At 39.8% G+C, this 15,467-nt stretch overlaps 1 pseudogene; it reads left to right on the top strand.

Moving 5' to 3' along the window:
• LOC100348433 (RNA-binding protein 34-like) overlaps window positions 1-15,467 on the top strand; it is a 52,658-nt pseudogene that overhangs the window by 35,068 nt on the left and 2,123 nt on the right.

Genomic DNA, 15,467 nt, shown 5'->3' with positions numbered 1-15,467 from the left:
GTTGTGTAACACCTCATTTCTATTTAATCACTTAATTTTGTAATTAAAGTTCTCTGGGGTATAATTATGTGGTGAATGATAGTTACAACATATAACAGATCTAAATAAATCTAACTGTATAGATTTACCTAGAATTTTAGACCCTTAATGTACTGTTTGTTATTCTATTTAATTGATCATTACACTATTCGTCATCTCAGTTCTTCATTAAGGGAGAATAATGTACCTTGTCAACAACATACACACTATGCACATTTATGACCTTTTCCCCTTATTTTTCACACAATTTCTATTTCAAGATAAACATAAATCAAAGCAGGCAATACACTGTTAAAGAGGATTATGCTGCTCTCTGGAACTTTAAGGTACTCAGCCTTTATTTTTTCTCCACTCTACAACCTATGTGGAATTCAAAGAACTAAACTGGTTGATCTGCCACTGCTCTACCAAATCACCCTAAGTTGGACATTTTTCACAACCATCCTAAGGTAGACAAATATAAGGCTTCTAAAAACTTTATGTGTAAGAGAATCAAATAGTCAAATAGCAATAGTTACTACGTAGTAGCTTCTACTTTACACAAAATTTTGTTAGAGAACTTATACCTTCATGATCTTTATTTTCCACAAAAACCCTTTGAAAAAGGGACAATTATCTATACTTTACATATGAGGAAATTCAGGTGAAATCAAGTAAATTTACTGTTTAAGCAATCGGAATTAGAACTAAGTCTAGTTGTGGCGTAGCATGTAAAGCCACTGCCTGCAGTGCCAGCATCCCACATGGGTGCTGGTTTGAGTCCCGACTGCTCCATTTCTGATCCCTCTCTCTGCTGTGGCCTGGGAAAGCAGTGGAAGATGGCCCAAGTCCTTGGGCCCCTGCACCCATGTGGGAGACCCAGAAGAAGCTCCTGGCTCCTGGCTTCAGATCGGCGCAGCTCTGGCCATTGTGGTCATTTAGGGAGTGAACCAGCGGATGGAAGACCTCTCTCTCTCTCTCTCTCTACCTCTCTGCCTCTGCCTCTCTTTAACTGTGCCTTTCAAATAAATAAATGAATCTTAAAAACAAAACAAAACAAGAACTAAGTCTATCTTAGATTCTACTCTTCCTGGCTTCTGGCTTCTGGCTTTGGCCTGTCCCCTGTCCCAGACTTGAGTTACTGCGGTCATTTGGAGAGTGAACCAGTGGATGAAAGATGTATCTCTCTCTCTCTTTCTCTCCCTCCATCTCGCTCTATCTCTCTCTCTGTCTTTCCCTTGAGTTTCTCTGTCATTCTCCCTTTCAAATAAATAAATCTTAAAAACAAGGAAAAAAGTCAGTTTATTGTAAGCCATGCTGATGGAATCACTCAGGTGCACAACTGTAAATGAGACTATAAATAACAATCTCAGATCACCAAATTGTTTATTTGATGGGGGAGAAGAGGGGAAAGAGAGAGAGAGACAGAGAGAGAGACAGAGAGACAGAGAGTGTGTGTGTGTGAGAGAGTGCTGCTTAGTCCTTAAGCCACACTATCGAGGATGAGCAATGAGGCGGTGCCTTTTCCCTGCACAAAGACCCCAGGGACGGGCGTCTGTGAACATGTCTGTGTTTATTCACAAGCACGTGCATTATAAAGAGCAAGGTAAATGGGGCGTAACTAATTCTGGGCAACGTTAACCATAGGGCAGAATGGACACTGGTGCCAATATGCCGATCCAATCAGGTTGCAGGTCACCTAGACAAGATGGCTCCCTAGGTGGGCCTAATGGGCCTGGGCTGCACCCAGGAGTAGAAGGCAGGGGTGGGGAGAAATGTGCCTGGGCTCAGGTAACTACTGAGATCGCCAGAGAGAGAGAGAGAGAGAGAGAGAATAAATCTTTTTAAAGATTAAAATAAATTTTAAAAATTTTGAAAAGATGTACTCAAAACACTGAAAGTGAAATCCACACAAACATTTATCTATGGCTGGGGCAAGCACAGCAGATAGAGGATTCTAGAAAGGCTCAACACTTTCTGCTGGTGCTGGGGAGTAAGAGAGGGATTCTTACTTTAAAATGTCACAACAGAGTATTTCTAGCCTTTTGATCCTCTTTTTCTTTCTAATTTACCATTCAAGTCATTTGTAGTAATGGTTATATTGCTTTAAAAATGTGCAAATGACCCCAGAGTGGTTCTTTACAAAATGATGATGCCATTTTTCTCAAAACTGAACTTCTTTATCTTCAGTTCTTCCTATATTCCAGGATCATGAGAAACATATTCACCAACTTCATGAGAGTACATATCTTTGGAATCAGTTAGGATTCTTTGTGTTACAAACAACAGAAAATATAATTCAAATACTTTACAAAAAAGATTTACTTGCTTATGTAACTTAAAGGCCAATGGTAGGATGGGCACCAAGGTATGATTTGGCCAACAATTCTATCAACTCTGTGCTTTTTCATAGGCTGCCTTTGTCTTCAGGTTAGCTTACTTCATGGAGGTGACATAGCTATGGTAATTTCAGACTTGAAAGTACACAGCATGTTTTTGAGACCAAAAATACTTTTCAGACACAGAATTTCACACTGATTGTGCTACCTGAGGTTACATCCCTGGAACCAAAAATTCTGGACAGAAGATTTAAAAAATCTGAGTGGCAATAACTGCAGATGGGCATCTGTTTTGCTAAAAACATAAAGATTTCATGGAGGAGGAGTTTAGGTCCAGAAACCTGGATTGTGAGTCTTATTTTACTGATTCAGATTGAATGTCTCAGGGCTGGCACTGTGGCACAGAGGGTTAATGCCCTGGCCTGAAGTGCCGGCATCCCATATAGACACCGGTTCGAGACCCAGCTGCTCCCCTTCCAATCCAGCTCTCTGCTATGGCCTGGGAAAGCAGCAGAAGATGGCCCAAGTCCTTGGGTCCCTGCACCCGCGTGGAGGACTTAGAAGAAGCTCCAGATCCCTCTCTCTCTTTCTCACTCTGACTTTCAAATAAATAATAAGGGGCCAGCGCTGTGGCTCAGTGGGTTAACGCCCTGGCCTGAAGCACTGGCATCCCATATGGGCACCGGTTCTAGTTCCGGCTGCTCCTCTTCCCATCCAGCTCTCTGCTATGACCTGGGAAAGCAGTGGAAGATGGCCCAAAGTCCTTGGGCCCTTGCACCCGCGTGGGAGACCCAGAAGAAGCTCCTGGCTCCTGGCTTTGGATTGGCGCAGCTCCGGCCGTTGTGGCCATCTAGATAGTGAACCATCGGATGAAAGACCTCTCTCTCTGCCTCTCCTCTCTCTGTGTAACTCTGACTTTCAAATAAATGAATAAATAATAAAAAGTGGAGTCTTAACCATTACATAAAAAAAATTAGTGTCTCCATATTTTCTAGTAATGTATCCAACCAAACTCTTGAGCAGTTTGGTATTAAATAAGCTTCGCATAGTACTATAGTTTCATATAAGTTTCTCATCTTGATTCCTTCCATATTCAGGTCTGTTATCTGCTATGAAAACCTCCTTAGTTCTGTACTAGGATCTATCTTCTGTTACAATGGCCTATCTCAAGAATCAAAAATCTTCCTATACCTAAAAGAGAAAGCAAGGTCATAACTTCAATTTTTCCTACTATAAATAATTGTTTTCTGAATCCTATCTGTAATAGCATTGACGGAGAAAAGGTTACCATTGCAAAGTAATTATAACTGTTGCCAATGCTTTAAAAATGAGAGGAAAGACACCTTTTTTTTTTGAGAGTGCTTTGTACAAATATTACCCTTTCTATTTATTTTAAATAACCTGTCTTCTATTTACAAAATTACAACAATAGATATATTTCTGTGATCATAAGGATGTAAATAAAATAACATATATCCATACTCTTCCTTTTAACAGAAATATTACAATCCATTTGAAAACTGAGCCACTTTATTTTAAAGTACCTGAAAAGTGATTATAGTATAGGCAGCAAGATGATCTAATATAAATTCAAGACTCTGGTTTAGGGATATAGAATAACTTGTATAGAATAATTTGCACTGTATGACAGACCTTAAAGAATAACTAGTATAGATGAAAATAAACAAGAAGGATAAGTAAACAGGAGTATTATTATGCAGACATTTATGAACCATTAAGCATAATAATAGCTAGGGAAATAGCTTTCTGCTTGCTAGAGATAACCACTCTGAACTCAGATACATAATACTTCCAGTGAGAAACACAAGAATATATTACAAGCAGAATGAAATGCAGTATCTATGCACAATATTATATGAGAAGCAAAAGAATAATAATATCCACTACTAATGGACTTCTGATCAATCAAAGGAAAGATGATTACGGAATAATTTTAAAGCATGAATGAGGTAAAATATATTTTGAAAAATACAATTCTTCATTGAAAAAATCCCCCAGGTATTTCTTGTTGATGTATACCTTAGAATACAAAGTTGAAGGTTCAAAGTTTATAGATTGTCATCATTTCAGGTACCAAAAGCTCGCTGACTTTAATCAGAATCATACTAGTCACACAAACAGCAGGGTGGTCCTAATTCTTTTTTGTTCTTGACAATAAATGTAATGACTATTGGCCCAAAGGCAATAATCATGCTTTTATAAAGCTATGGGCCGGTACAGTGGAGTAGTGGGCTAAGCCTCCACCTGTGGCACTGGAATCCCATATGGATTCAAGTCCTGGCTGCTCCTCTTCCAATCCAGCTCTCTGCTATGGTCTGGGAAAGCAGTATAAAATGGCCCACGTGCTTAAGGCCCTTGCACCCACGTGGGAAACGTGGAAGAAGCTCCTGGCTACTGACTTCGGATCAGCACAGCTCCGGTTGTTGCAGCCATCTGGGGAGTGAAGCAGTGGATGGAAGATCTTTTTCTCTGCCTCTCCTTTTCTCTGTAACCCTACCTCTCAAATAAATAAAATAAAATCTTTTTTTAAAGGTATATAAGTGTGGCCGGCGCCGTGGCTCAATAGGCTAATCCTCCGCCTAGCGGCGCCGGCACACCGGGTTCTAGTCCAGATCGGGGCACCGGATTCTGTCCTGGTTGCCCCTCTTACAGGCCAGCTCTCTGCTGTGGCCCGGGAAGGCAGTGGAGGATGGCCCAGGTCCTTGGGCCCTGCACCCCATGGGAGACCAGGAGAAGCACCTGGCTCCTGCCTTCGGATCAGCGCGATGTGCCGGCAGCAGCGCGCCAGCTGTGGCGGCCATTGGAGGGTGAACCAACGGCAAAAGGAAGACCTTTCTCTCTGTCTCTCTCTCTCTCACTATCCACTCTGCCTGTCAAAAAAAAAAAGTATTTAAGTGTAATATAAATTTATAAATATATGCTGATTTCAAAATCAATTTTCACCTTTTCTTATCACTTCTATATAAGAATATGCAATTATTATAAAAAGTCAATGTTAAATGTAACTGAGAATGTATATATTTTCTAGAGCTACAGGGATTCAGTAACACAACCCTTTAGGAGAATAACTAGTTCAAACAATTAGATTCAGATTTAAATAATCAACTTATATTGTCCTTGGTTTTTATTTTTATTTGAGAGGCAGAGAGAGAGAGAAAAAGACAAACAGGCAAAAAGTTTCCATCCACTGATTCACTCCCCAGAGGCCCACAAGGGCCAGGCCTATGCCTAGAATTAAGCCAGGAACCAGGAACACATTCCAGTCTCCCAAGTAGGTGGCAGGGACTCAGTTATTTGAGTCAGGAGAGCTGCTTCTGAGGATGTGCATCAGCAGGAAGACGGGGTCGGGAGCTAGAGCCAGGCATCAAATCCAAGCAACCTGGTGGACATGCGTGTCTTAACCAATATATATATTTTTAAGATTTTTGTTTTATTTCTTTGGAAGGCAGAGTTACAGAGAGAGAGACAAGGAGAAGGAGAAAGATCATCTATTTGCTGCTTCACTCTCCAGTGGCTGCAACGGCCGAGGCTGAGCCAGACTGAAGCCAGGAGCCAAAAGCTACCTCAGGGTCTCCCACATGGGTGCAGTGACCCAAGGACTTGGGCCATCCTCTGTTGCTTTCCCAGGTGCATTAGCAGGGAGCTGGATCAGAATTGGAGCACTGGGACTTGAACCGGTGCCCATACAGGATGCCGGCATTGCAGGAGGCAACTTTACCCAATACAACACAGCACAGGCTCCTTAACTAACATCTTAACCACTAGGTCAAATGCATGGCTCTCCCATGCTTTTTGATACATAATAAACTATTTCAAGATGGTAAAGACGTTTTCAAGATAGTCCTTAAAATTCTTCCCACCAAAAACATGCTGAATCATATACAGTAATTTTTAATTAATGAGAATTTAATCAGGTAAACAATGACAAAATACAATACATTACTCAGAAATAGGATTCTAATTCCACATCACCCACCAAATGTTCATTTCTACTCTTCTCTCTCAATTACCCACACAAATGAGAAACACATTAAAAAATGGGCATCTTTTTGATTTGGTGCCAGAGAAAATTGTGATTTTCATGTGCAAATGATGTCTGCTTTGGGCAAAATGCTGTTAAATAATATAAATAAACCAATGAAATATGCCCATGTTTTACTAGTACAGCTTTACTATTTGTATCTGTGAAATATGTTGTATGAGAAGAAATAGAGTCTGAGATTTTTCTGGATACTTTTGGCTTACTGTCTTTAAAATTTCCATTGTTCTACAAATTAAACCTTAACCTGACATAGTGCATCATACTTACAAGAACTTGTGATGTGAGAAAATAACTTAAATGGATGGCTTGCATCAAGGGATACTTTTAAAACCATTGACTGGTTCCACTCTAGTATGAGTTTCTGCACAACTTCACTGTTCCCAGGCTTAATGATGACCCTGAACTGTTCTCTCTACAGCATAGCTAACATTTATTGTCTCCCTGTGTTGGAGCACACTAGCACTGTGACAACAGGTTTGTCAGTGTTGTTATTTCTGTTTGTTTCTTGTTATTTAATCCTCATAACATCTTATGATCAAGGTATTATTGTTACCATTCTCTAAACAGATACAGAAGGAAACCAATTTTAAAATAATTCAATAATTCCTCATGACCATATAGTAAATGCTGAAGCCTGCATTCAAATCCAGGAAATATGACTCCAAAGCATGATGTTTTAATCACTGCACTACGGCCGCTTACTATCAAGGATCCTACAACATAGATGGGGAGATAACATATGTATATACTCAGATGCTTGAACTAAAAACCTTCAGGTAAAGGCATTCTTTTTCTGTCCTATGATACAAGCACTTCCAAGTACAGTTGCTGATTCCTAAAAAATATATCTCAGTTTATATCTTAGCTGCACCTTGACCTCCAGAGCCTTAAGTACTCTGCTTGCTCACACCTTTCATTTTCTTTTCCTTCTCTAAAGCCAGTATAGTATTTAATAGGAAACATCAGAAACATTTTGATTAAAATCAAGAATAATGCAAAAGATATCTATTATCTCTCTACAATTCTGCATTGCAGTATTACTCAATGTAATTAGGAAAGAGAAATTAATTAAAATAAGGCATAAGAAGGACAAACCAATTCAAATAATTCATTAAAATAGCATACAAAATTATCATATATAATTGATTGCTTTTAGAAACAAATAATAATTGCTAGAAATGTAATGGTAAAGAAACCCCTACATATAAATGAAAGAGGAAAATGAAACACTTAAGCATAAAATTAATCAAAAATGTGCATAACCTGCTAGAAAAAATCCTGAAAGATACAATGAAGTACACTCAAGCAAAAAGAAAAACATCTCTTTTCCTTGGCTAAGATGACTCTGAAATAATGATACCAGTTCTCTTTCAGCTAAATTTAAAACAATACAAATAAAAATTACCAAATTTGTTTGTTTTTCATTGGAGTCCATCCAAGTTGCTACTAAATTATTTTTTTTAATTGGCCTGTTAGGGGCCAGCATTTTTTTTTTTTTTTGACAGGCAGAGTGGACAGTGAGAGAGAGACAGAGAGAAAGGTCTTCCTTTTTCCGTTGGTTCACCCCCCCAATGGCCGCTGCGGCCAACGCACCGCGCTGATCCAAAGCCAGGAGCCAGGTGCTTCTCCTGGTCTCCCACGCGGCTGCAGGGCCCAAGCACTTGGGCCATCCTCCACTGCCCTCCCGGGCCACAGCAGAGAGCTGGATTGGAAGAGGAGCAACTGGGATAGAATCCAGCGCCCCAACCGGGACTAGAACCCGGGGTGCCAACACCACAGGCGGAGGATTAGCCTACTGAGCCGTGGCGCCGGCTGATACTAAATTATTTTTAAGAAAATCAAAAAACAAACAGCAAAGTATTTGAAAGAGGGGACCTACAAGGTAGAATTAACCTAACATACACTAAAACCTATTATGTACTTTCATTATTAAAATAGTGCAGTATTAGTGAATTATTACACTATAGCCTAAGGGAGTAGAGTACAAGCCTAGACATGTATCCCAGTATGTAAAGAAATCTAGTACATGATAATGCTGACATCTCAAATCACTGAAAGAAAAGTAGACATTTACAAAAAATGGTACTAGAACAACAAGGTAAACATAAAGGAAAGAGTGAAAAAGAGAGATTATTTCACATCATACGGAAAGATAAAACTCACATGGATAAGAGGCCCAAATGTAAAAAGGTTAACCATTCAAATTTTATAATATAATCTGGATGTAGGGAAAGAATTTCTACTTATGTTTTCAAATCCAGATTCAACAACAGAAAATCTTCATAAATTTGACTATACAAAAAATGTAAAAGCATCCTAAGAACTCCAACAGAGAAGCCAAAACACAACTCACAAATCAAGGGGAAAAAAGTATGATAATTAAAGGGCTCATAGCATTATGTTTATAACAACTCCTAAAGTTGAAAAGATTAAAATTCTAATGGGAAATGGGTAAAGCCATGAATAGACAATCCATGTTATACATAAGGTACTTCAAAAATGACATGGAAACATGAAATTAAAAAGTAATGTGGGGGCCGGCGCTGTGGCATAGTGGGTGAAGCCTCCACCTGCAGTGCCGGCATCCCATATGGGCGCTGGCTCTAGTCCCGGCTGCTCCACTTATGATCCAGCTCTCTGCTATGGCCAGAGAAAACAGTAGAAGATGGCCCAAGTCCTTAGGCCCCTGCACCAGCGAGGGAGACCCAGAAGAAGCTCCTGGCTCCTGGATTCGGATCGGCACAGCTCCGGCCATTGCGGCCATCTGGGGAGTGAACCAGCGGATAGAAGACCTCTCTCTCTCTCTCTCTCTCTCTCTCTCTCTCTCTCTCCCCCTGCCGCTGCCTTTCAAATAATATAAATAAATCTTTAAAAGAAAAAAGTAATGTGCATTTTCCAAGTTTCTGAAGTACCTTCATATAATTACATTTATTCATGTATTTGTATATGTTTATAGCTTAAACATGCAAAGATGTGCAACCTCACTCATCACAATAGAAATGAAAAAAAAAAAAAAACATTGGCAGTCTATTTTACCTGAGTAACAAAAATTATAAATTATGAAAATGCATTTTGTTGGTAAAACCATAGGAAAAGCAGCACTCTAACATATTGTGTGGGAATGTGAACTGGTGCAATGTTTATGGAGGGGCCTTTGCTAATATCTAACAAATAATATGCATTTACCTTTTGCTCCAGCAACTCAACACCTTAAAGATACAATCCCAAAAGCAGGAAAATGCATACACACTAGGTTATCCATTGAAGTGTTGTATGCAATTGCAAAATATCAGAAGCAATCTGAAGGCTTATACCTAGAAAACTGTGGTAAGGCCACAGGAAACAACATCATGCAAGGTGCCAAGGTTATCTGCAGTATGCTGTTTTGTTTAAGAGAAAAGGACTTTTCAGCTCTTTTGAACCATAAATTTAACCCCTGTACATGCCTGTGCCTAATGAAACCACCGAAAATAAAAGGAAATGGGATGAAGAGGAAGAAAGTGCATCTGAGACTCGAGGACCAGTTTTGCAAGAACATAAGAAAAAGTTAAAGTGAAAAATGAGACTTCTCAGAGCAGACAAAATTTTAGCACACAGGGAAAGCACTCTATTAAGTGCTGATTTAGAAGAAAAAAATTAATAGATACAAGGGCAGAAAGGGAGAAATTCTCAATCTAATGTTAAAGTAGCAGCTAGAAAAGTACTTGATGATGCAGATCATAACTTTGATGTAAGCCAAAGAAAGAAAACTCAAATCAACCAAGAAGAAGAGAGATTAAAGAATGGGAGAACTGTGTTGGAAATTTTCCTGTCACATGTAATAAGAAGAAACTGAAGTCATTTTTTTAAGGAGCATGGGCCAATAGAATCTGTAAGATTTTGTTCTGATTCCAGCAGAGGGAACTCTATCCAAGAACTTGGCAGCAATCAAACATAAAATTCTTCCTGATCAGAAAAATATCCATGATTATGTAATGTTTAAGGACCAGAGTCCTGCTACAAAAGCAATGGAAATAAAAGGGGCTCATATTGCAAATGGATTTTAGAGTTGATCTTTCATCTGATACCTCATCTAGGAACAACAGATCAGTGTTTGTGGAGAACCTTTGTTACAAAGTTGAACCTGGGTTAGAACACTTCTTGGATTGTGGGAGTATTGTGGCAGTGAGAATTTTGAGAGACCAAGTTACAGGAGTTGGCAAAGGGTTTGGCTATGTGTTCTTTGAGAATAAAGATTCTGATCATCTTACTCTGAAAGTAAATAATTCATAACTAATGGGAAGAAAACTCAGAGTCATGTGTTCTGTTAATAAAGAAAAATTAAATTCAAAGTAAAAAAATTCAAATCCCATTTTGAAGAATGATGGTAAACTTAATCAAGGAATTAATTTTGCTTTCAAAAAGGCAGGAGCACATTTTAAAGGTTTGTTTATTGGACAAAAATCTGTTTTCATTAAAAAGAAGAAAGGGAGCCAGTGTCATGGCTTAGTGGGTACAGCTGCCATCTGTGGCACAAGAGTCCCATATGGGAGTCAGTTCAAGTGCCTGCTGCTCCCTTCCAATCCAATTCCCTGCAAACATGCCTGGGAAAGCAGTGGAGGGTGGCCCAAGTCCTTGGGACCCTGCACCCACATGGAATAAGTTCCTGGCTCCTGGCTTCAGACTGGCCCAGCTCTGGCCATTGTGGCTATATGGAGAGTGAACCAATGAATGCAAGATCTCTGTGTGTGTGTGTGTCTGTGTGTGTGTGTGTCTGTGTGTGTGTCTGTGTCTCTGCCTCTCTCTCTGTAACTCTGCCTTTCAAATAAATAAATAAATCTTTAAAAAGAAGCGGAAGAGGGGCTGGCGCTGTGGTGTACTGGATAAAGCCACCACCTGCAGTGCTGTTATCCCATTTGGGCAAGTTCAAGTCCCAGCTGCTCCACTTCCAATCCAGCTCTCTGCTATGGCCTACGGAAAGCAGTAGAAGATGGCCCAAGTCCTTGGGCCCCTGCACCCACGTGGGAGACCCGGAGGAAACTCCTGGCTCCGGGCTTTGGATTGCCACAGCTCCAGCTGTTGTAGCCAATTGGAGAATGAACCAGTGGATGGAAGACCTCTCTCTCTGCCTCCCCTTCTCTTTCTGTATAACTCTTTCAAATAAATAAGTCTAAAAAAAAAGCAGAAGAAGAGGAGGAAGAAAAAGAAGAGGAAGAAGAACAAAGTACAGAAGAAAAGTGGACCAGTTAAGCAACAGAAAACAAAAGTAGCAATCAGAAGCTTTTATTTTTTAAATTTCCACCAAGCTCTGTAATAAAAGTAGGATGAACTTAAAAAAAAAGAGAGAGAGAAAAGGAAACTAAGACTCTTTCTATATATACACACAAAAAGAAATATAGGAAGGACAAATCAGAAATAAATGACATTTCTTACCTCCAAATGGTGCATGGGTGTAGGGTGGTAATATGAAGGATGAGAATGGGTAGAGGGTTTGTGATGACACTTCTCTCACTATATAATTTTGTTTATAGATTTGGAATCATGTCAATATCTTACTTTTATTAAGAAAGTAAAAACAATCAGGATGGAAAAAGCACCAAAAGAAAAATATAAACAGGAATAAAGAACTTCACAATATTTCAAATGAATGAAAACCCCACAGAACAGAAAGGAGGGAAAATAACCAAATTAATTCATTTTGACTATACACCCTTAGGCTACATACAAAATAGAATACTCTAAACAAACACCGAACTTAAGTGGAAAGCTTTGCTTTCTCCATTGCAATGAATTAACAATTTTCAAACTATCTGAGTCTGTGTGTTTCCTTTAGAGTAATGAGAAGAATGCATCCTGGAGAAAGGGAAACAGATTTCTTATTTTGGAGAAGGGAGTTAAAATATGCAAAGATTGGAGCTTAGAATAAGGTTTTTGGTTTTATATCTGAATTGGAGTTAACAATACAAACTCATGGTTTTTCAGATGTGTAGACTGACTGATGGATAGAAAGGCACATACATGTGCAATTTAGCTCAGCCTACCTATTACAAGGATCTAAAGCAATAGCATTCCCAAAACAGTGAACACCTAATGGTTCTGGAATATCTTGTTGTATCAGAAAATAATGCTAGGATAATGCCATAAGTATACAGAAGGCAGATTGAAGGGGCTCCCCATGACTAAATCTTGGACAAACTGAGCATCAAATAAATAATGTTAATGATGATTAGTCATCAATTGAATCAAATAAGAATACTGATATACGTGGATGAATACATGGAGGAGTAGGGAAAGTTCTTCTTGGTAGTAAACTAGCACCTAATAAACATAAAAAGAATTACAGAATTACAAAATCACTCCTTTGTCAACTGTTATAGGAAGTAATGATTCAGGAAGAATTTATCAATGGATTCTTAATATAGTGGGTGCAAATTTCATGAAAGACAGCATATCAAATCACCTCAGAGTATGCTCTCAAATATAAGGGGATCTCAAATAAATTAATAGAAAACGTGTCTAACATAGGGATTTCAAACTAAAATTACCTTTTAATTCCATTTTCCCACAAATTTTTGAAGTACACTTGAACTAATCCATTATAAAAGAAAAGATAGTAACTTTCAAAATGAGAAACTGGACTGATGCCATCTGAACCACATGACAAAAGGTACCACCACCTCTAATGGTGCTGCTCGATAGGATGCTTGAAAAAGACACAATGTCATTTCTGTGGATTTCCTATCAAAACTACACAAACTGAAGATAATCACGAGGAAACAACAGACTCACTCAAACTGAAAGATGATATAACTGACTTAATTCTTCAAAGACATTAAAGTCATGTGCAACTTGGGAGGCACCAGGTAATGGCTTAAGTGGATGGGTCCCTGGCACCCACGTGGGAGACTTTTGTGTTTTAAGTTCCTGGCTTTGGCTTGGTTCATTTCCAACTGTTGGCATTTGGGAAGTCAAGCAGCACGCGGGAGCTCTGTAGTTCTAGTAGTTGCTGAGAAATACCCCAGGGGGACAGGCTCTGTGGCATAGTGAGTAATGCTGCCGCCTTCAGTGCTGTTAACCCCTATGGGTGCCAGTTCGAGACCCGACTGTTCCACTTCCAATCCAGCTCTCTGTTATGGCCTGGGAAAGCAGCAGAAGATGGCCCAAGTCCTTGGGCCCCTGCACCTGTGTGGGAGACCCAGAGGAAGCTCCTGGCTCCTGGTTTCAGATCAGTCCAGCTCTGACCATTGCATCCATTTGGGGAGTGAACCAGCGGGTGGAAGACCTCTCTTTGTCTCTCCCTCTCTCTGTAATTCTGTCTTTCAAATAAACACAATAACTCTTTAAAAAAATAAGTTCATGTAAAATGGAAAAAAAAGATAATTAAATTTTCATGCAAAAAATTGAGAAATCAATGCATAGATTCTTTTTATAATGCTGCATAGATTCTTTTTATAATGCTCTGGTGTGTGTGTGTGTGTGTGTGTGTGTGATTTTAATATCTTTGAAAAATGGCAACATCTATTTAATGGATGAGTCTACTCATCTATTCTTTCTTTTTTTTAAGATTTATCCATTTATTTGAAAGACATAGGCAGAGAGAGGTCTTCCATCTGCTGGTTCAATCCCCAGATGGCCACAAAGGCCAGAGCTGCACCAGTCTGAAGCCAGGAGCCAGGAGCTTCTTCTGGGTCTCCCATATGGGTACAGGGGTCCTAGAATACAGACCTTCTTCTACTGCTTTCCCAGGCCACAGCAGAGAGCTGGATTGGAAGTGGAGCAGCCAGGCCTTGAATCTGCACTCATATGGGATGCCAGCACTGCAGGCAGAGGCTTTACCCGATACACCACAGCACCTGCCCCTGTTCATCCATTCTTTCCTCCTTCCATATCTAGCTCTCCATGTAAATTTCTTTTTATTGATTTTTCAGTCTGTATATTTATATACATGAGATGTGTATCTGGAGAATTTCTAAAGCTCGAATTCTGGTTTTTTGTTTGTTAAAGATTTATTTACTTATTTGAAAGGCAGGGTTACAGAGAGGCAGAAGCAGAGGCAGAGAGAGGGATCTTCCATCAGCTGGTTCACTCCCCAAATGGCCACAATGATGCAAAGCCAGGAGCCTGGAGCCTCCTGGGGGTCTCCCATGTGAGTGCAGGGGCCCAAAGACTTGGGCCATCTTCTACTGCTTTCCCAGGTCATAGCAGAGAGCTGCATTGGAAGTAGAGCAGCCGGGTCTCAAACTGACACCCATGTGGGTTGCTGGCACTGCAGATGGCAACTTAACCTGCTGTTCCACAGCATTGGTCCCTATCTGGAGTATTTCTCAGCAACTACTAGAACTACAGAGCTCCCATGTGCTGGTTGACTCTCCAAATACCAATAGTTGGAGACGGACCAAGGCAAAGCCAGAAGCCTAAAACACAGCCTCCCACGTCAGTGCCAGGGACCCAACCACTTAAGCCTATCCCTGCTGCCTCCTAGGGTGCACATTAACAGGAAGCTGGAATCAGGAATGGAGCGGGGACTCAAACCCAGACACTGATACGAGATGTGCGTGTCCCAATCCAGTGTCTCAATGGCTGCAGCAGACATTTGCTTTTGAAGGTAATATATTCAACTTTATGATGATAATGCAGTTTAATTAGAACTTTTGAATTTGCTACTAAAAGGTTATACCAAATTCTCAACTGAGATAATCAAAGCGTATTCCTATCACAGACAATTTCTTTCTAAAAAAAAGTGAAAGGGCAAGAGCAGTAGAAGGGTCTTTTAATTAAAAAGTTCCAGTAATGTCTACTTCACAGCCAATGTAGCAACACAGCAAGCTAGACTAGTAGCACTGGTGACAAAGAGTATCCCCAAATACTGTAACCAGAAGGTAGTACCAGGCTAAGGAAACTACCTCAAACACAGCAGAGAGATTATCAGGCAACTCCTGGGAACGATACTAACAAATGTCATTTTAAGCATAAATTCACTTCACCTATTCAAAATTCCAAAACCACATTAACATTCCAAGGGAAGAATGGTTATTAACAGAGATGACGTGCAGTTTATCATTTAAAAT

This window comes from Oryctolagus cuniculus, chromosome X (assembly GCF_051225735.1).
Source record: "Oryctolagus cuniculus isolate XC-2025 breed Fujian yellow rabbit chromosome X, ASM5122573v1, whole genome shotgun sequence".
NCBI classification, from domain to species: Eukaryota; Metazoa; Chordata; class Mammalia; order Lagomorpha; family Leporidae; genus Oryctolagus; species Oryctolagus cuniculus.
The sequence above is the reverse complement of the archived record's forward strand: the minus strand, read 5'-3'. Positions and strand labels throughout refer to the sequence as shown.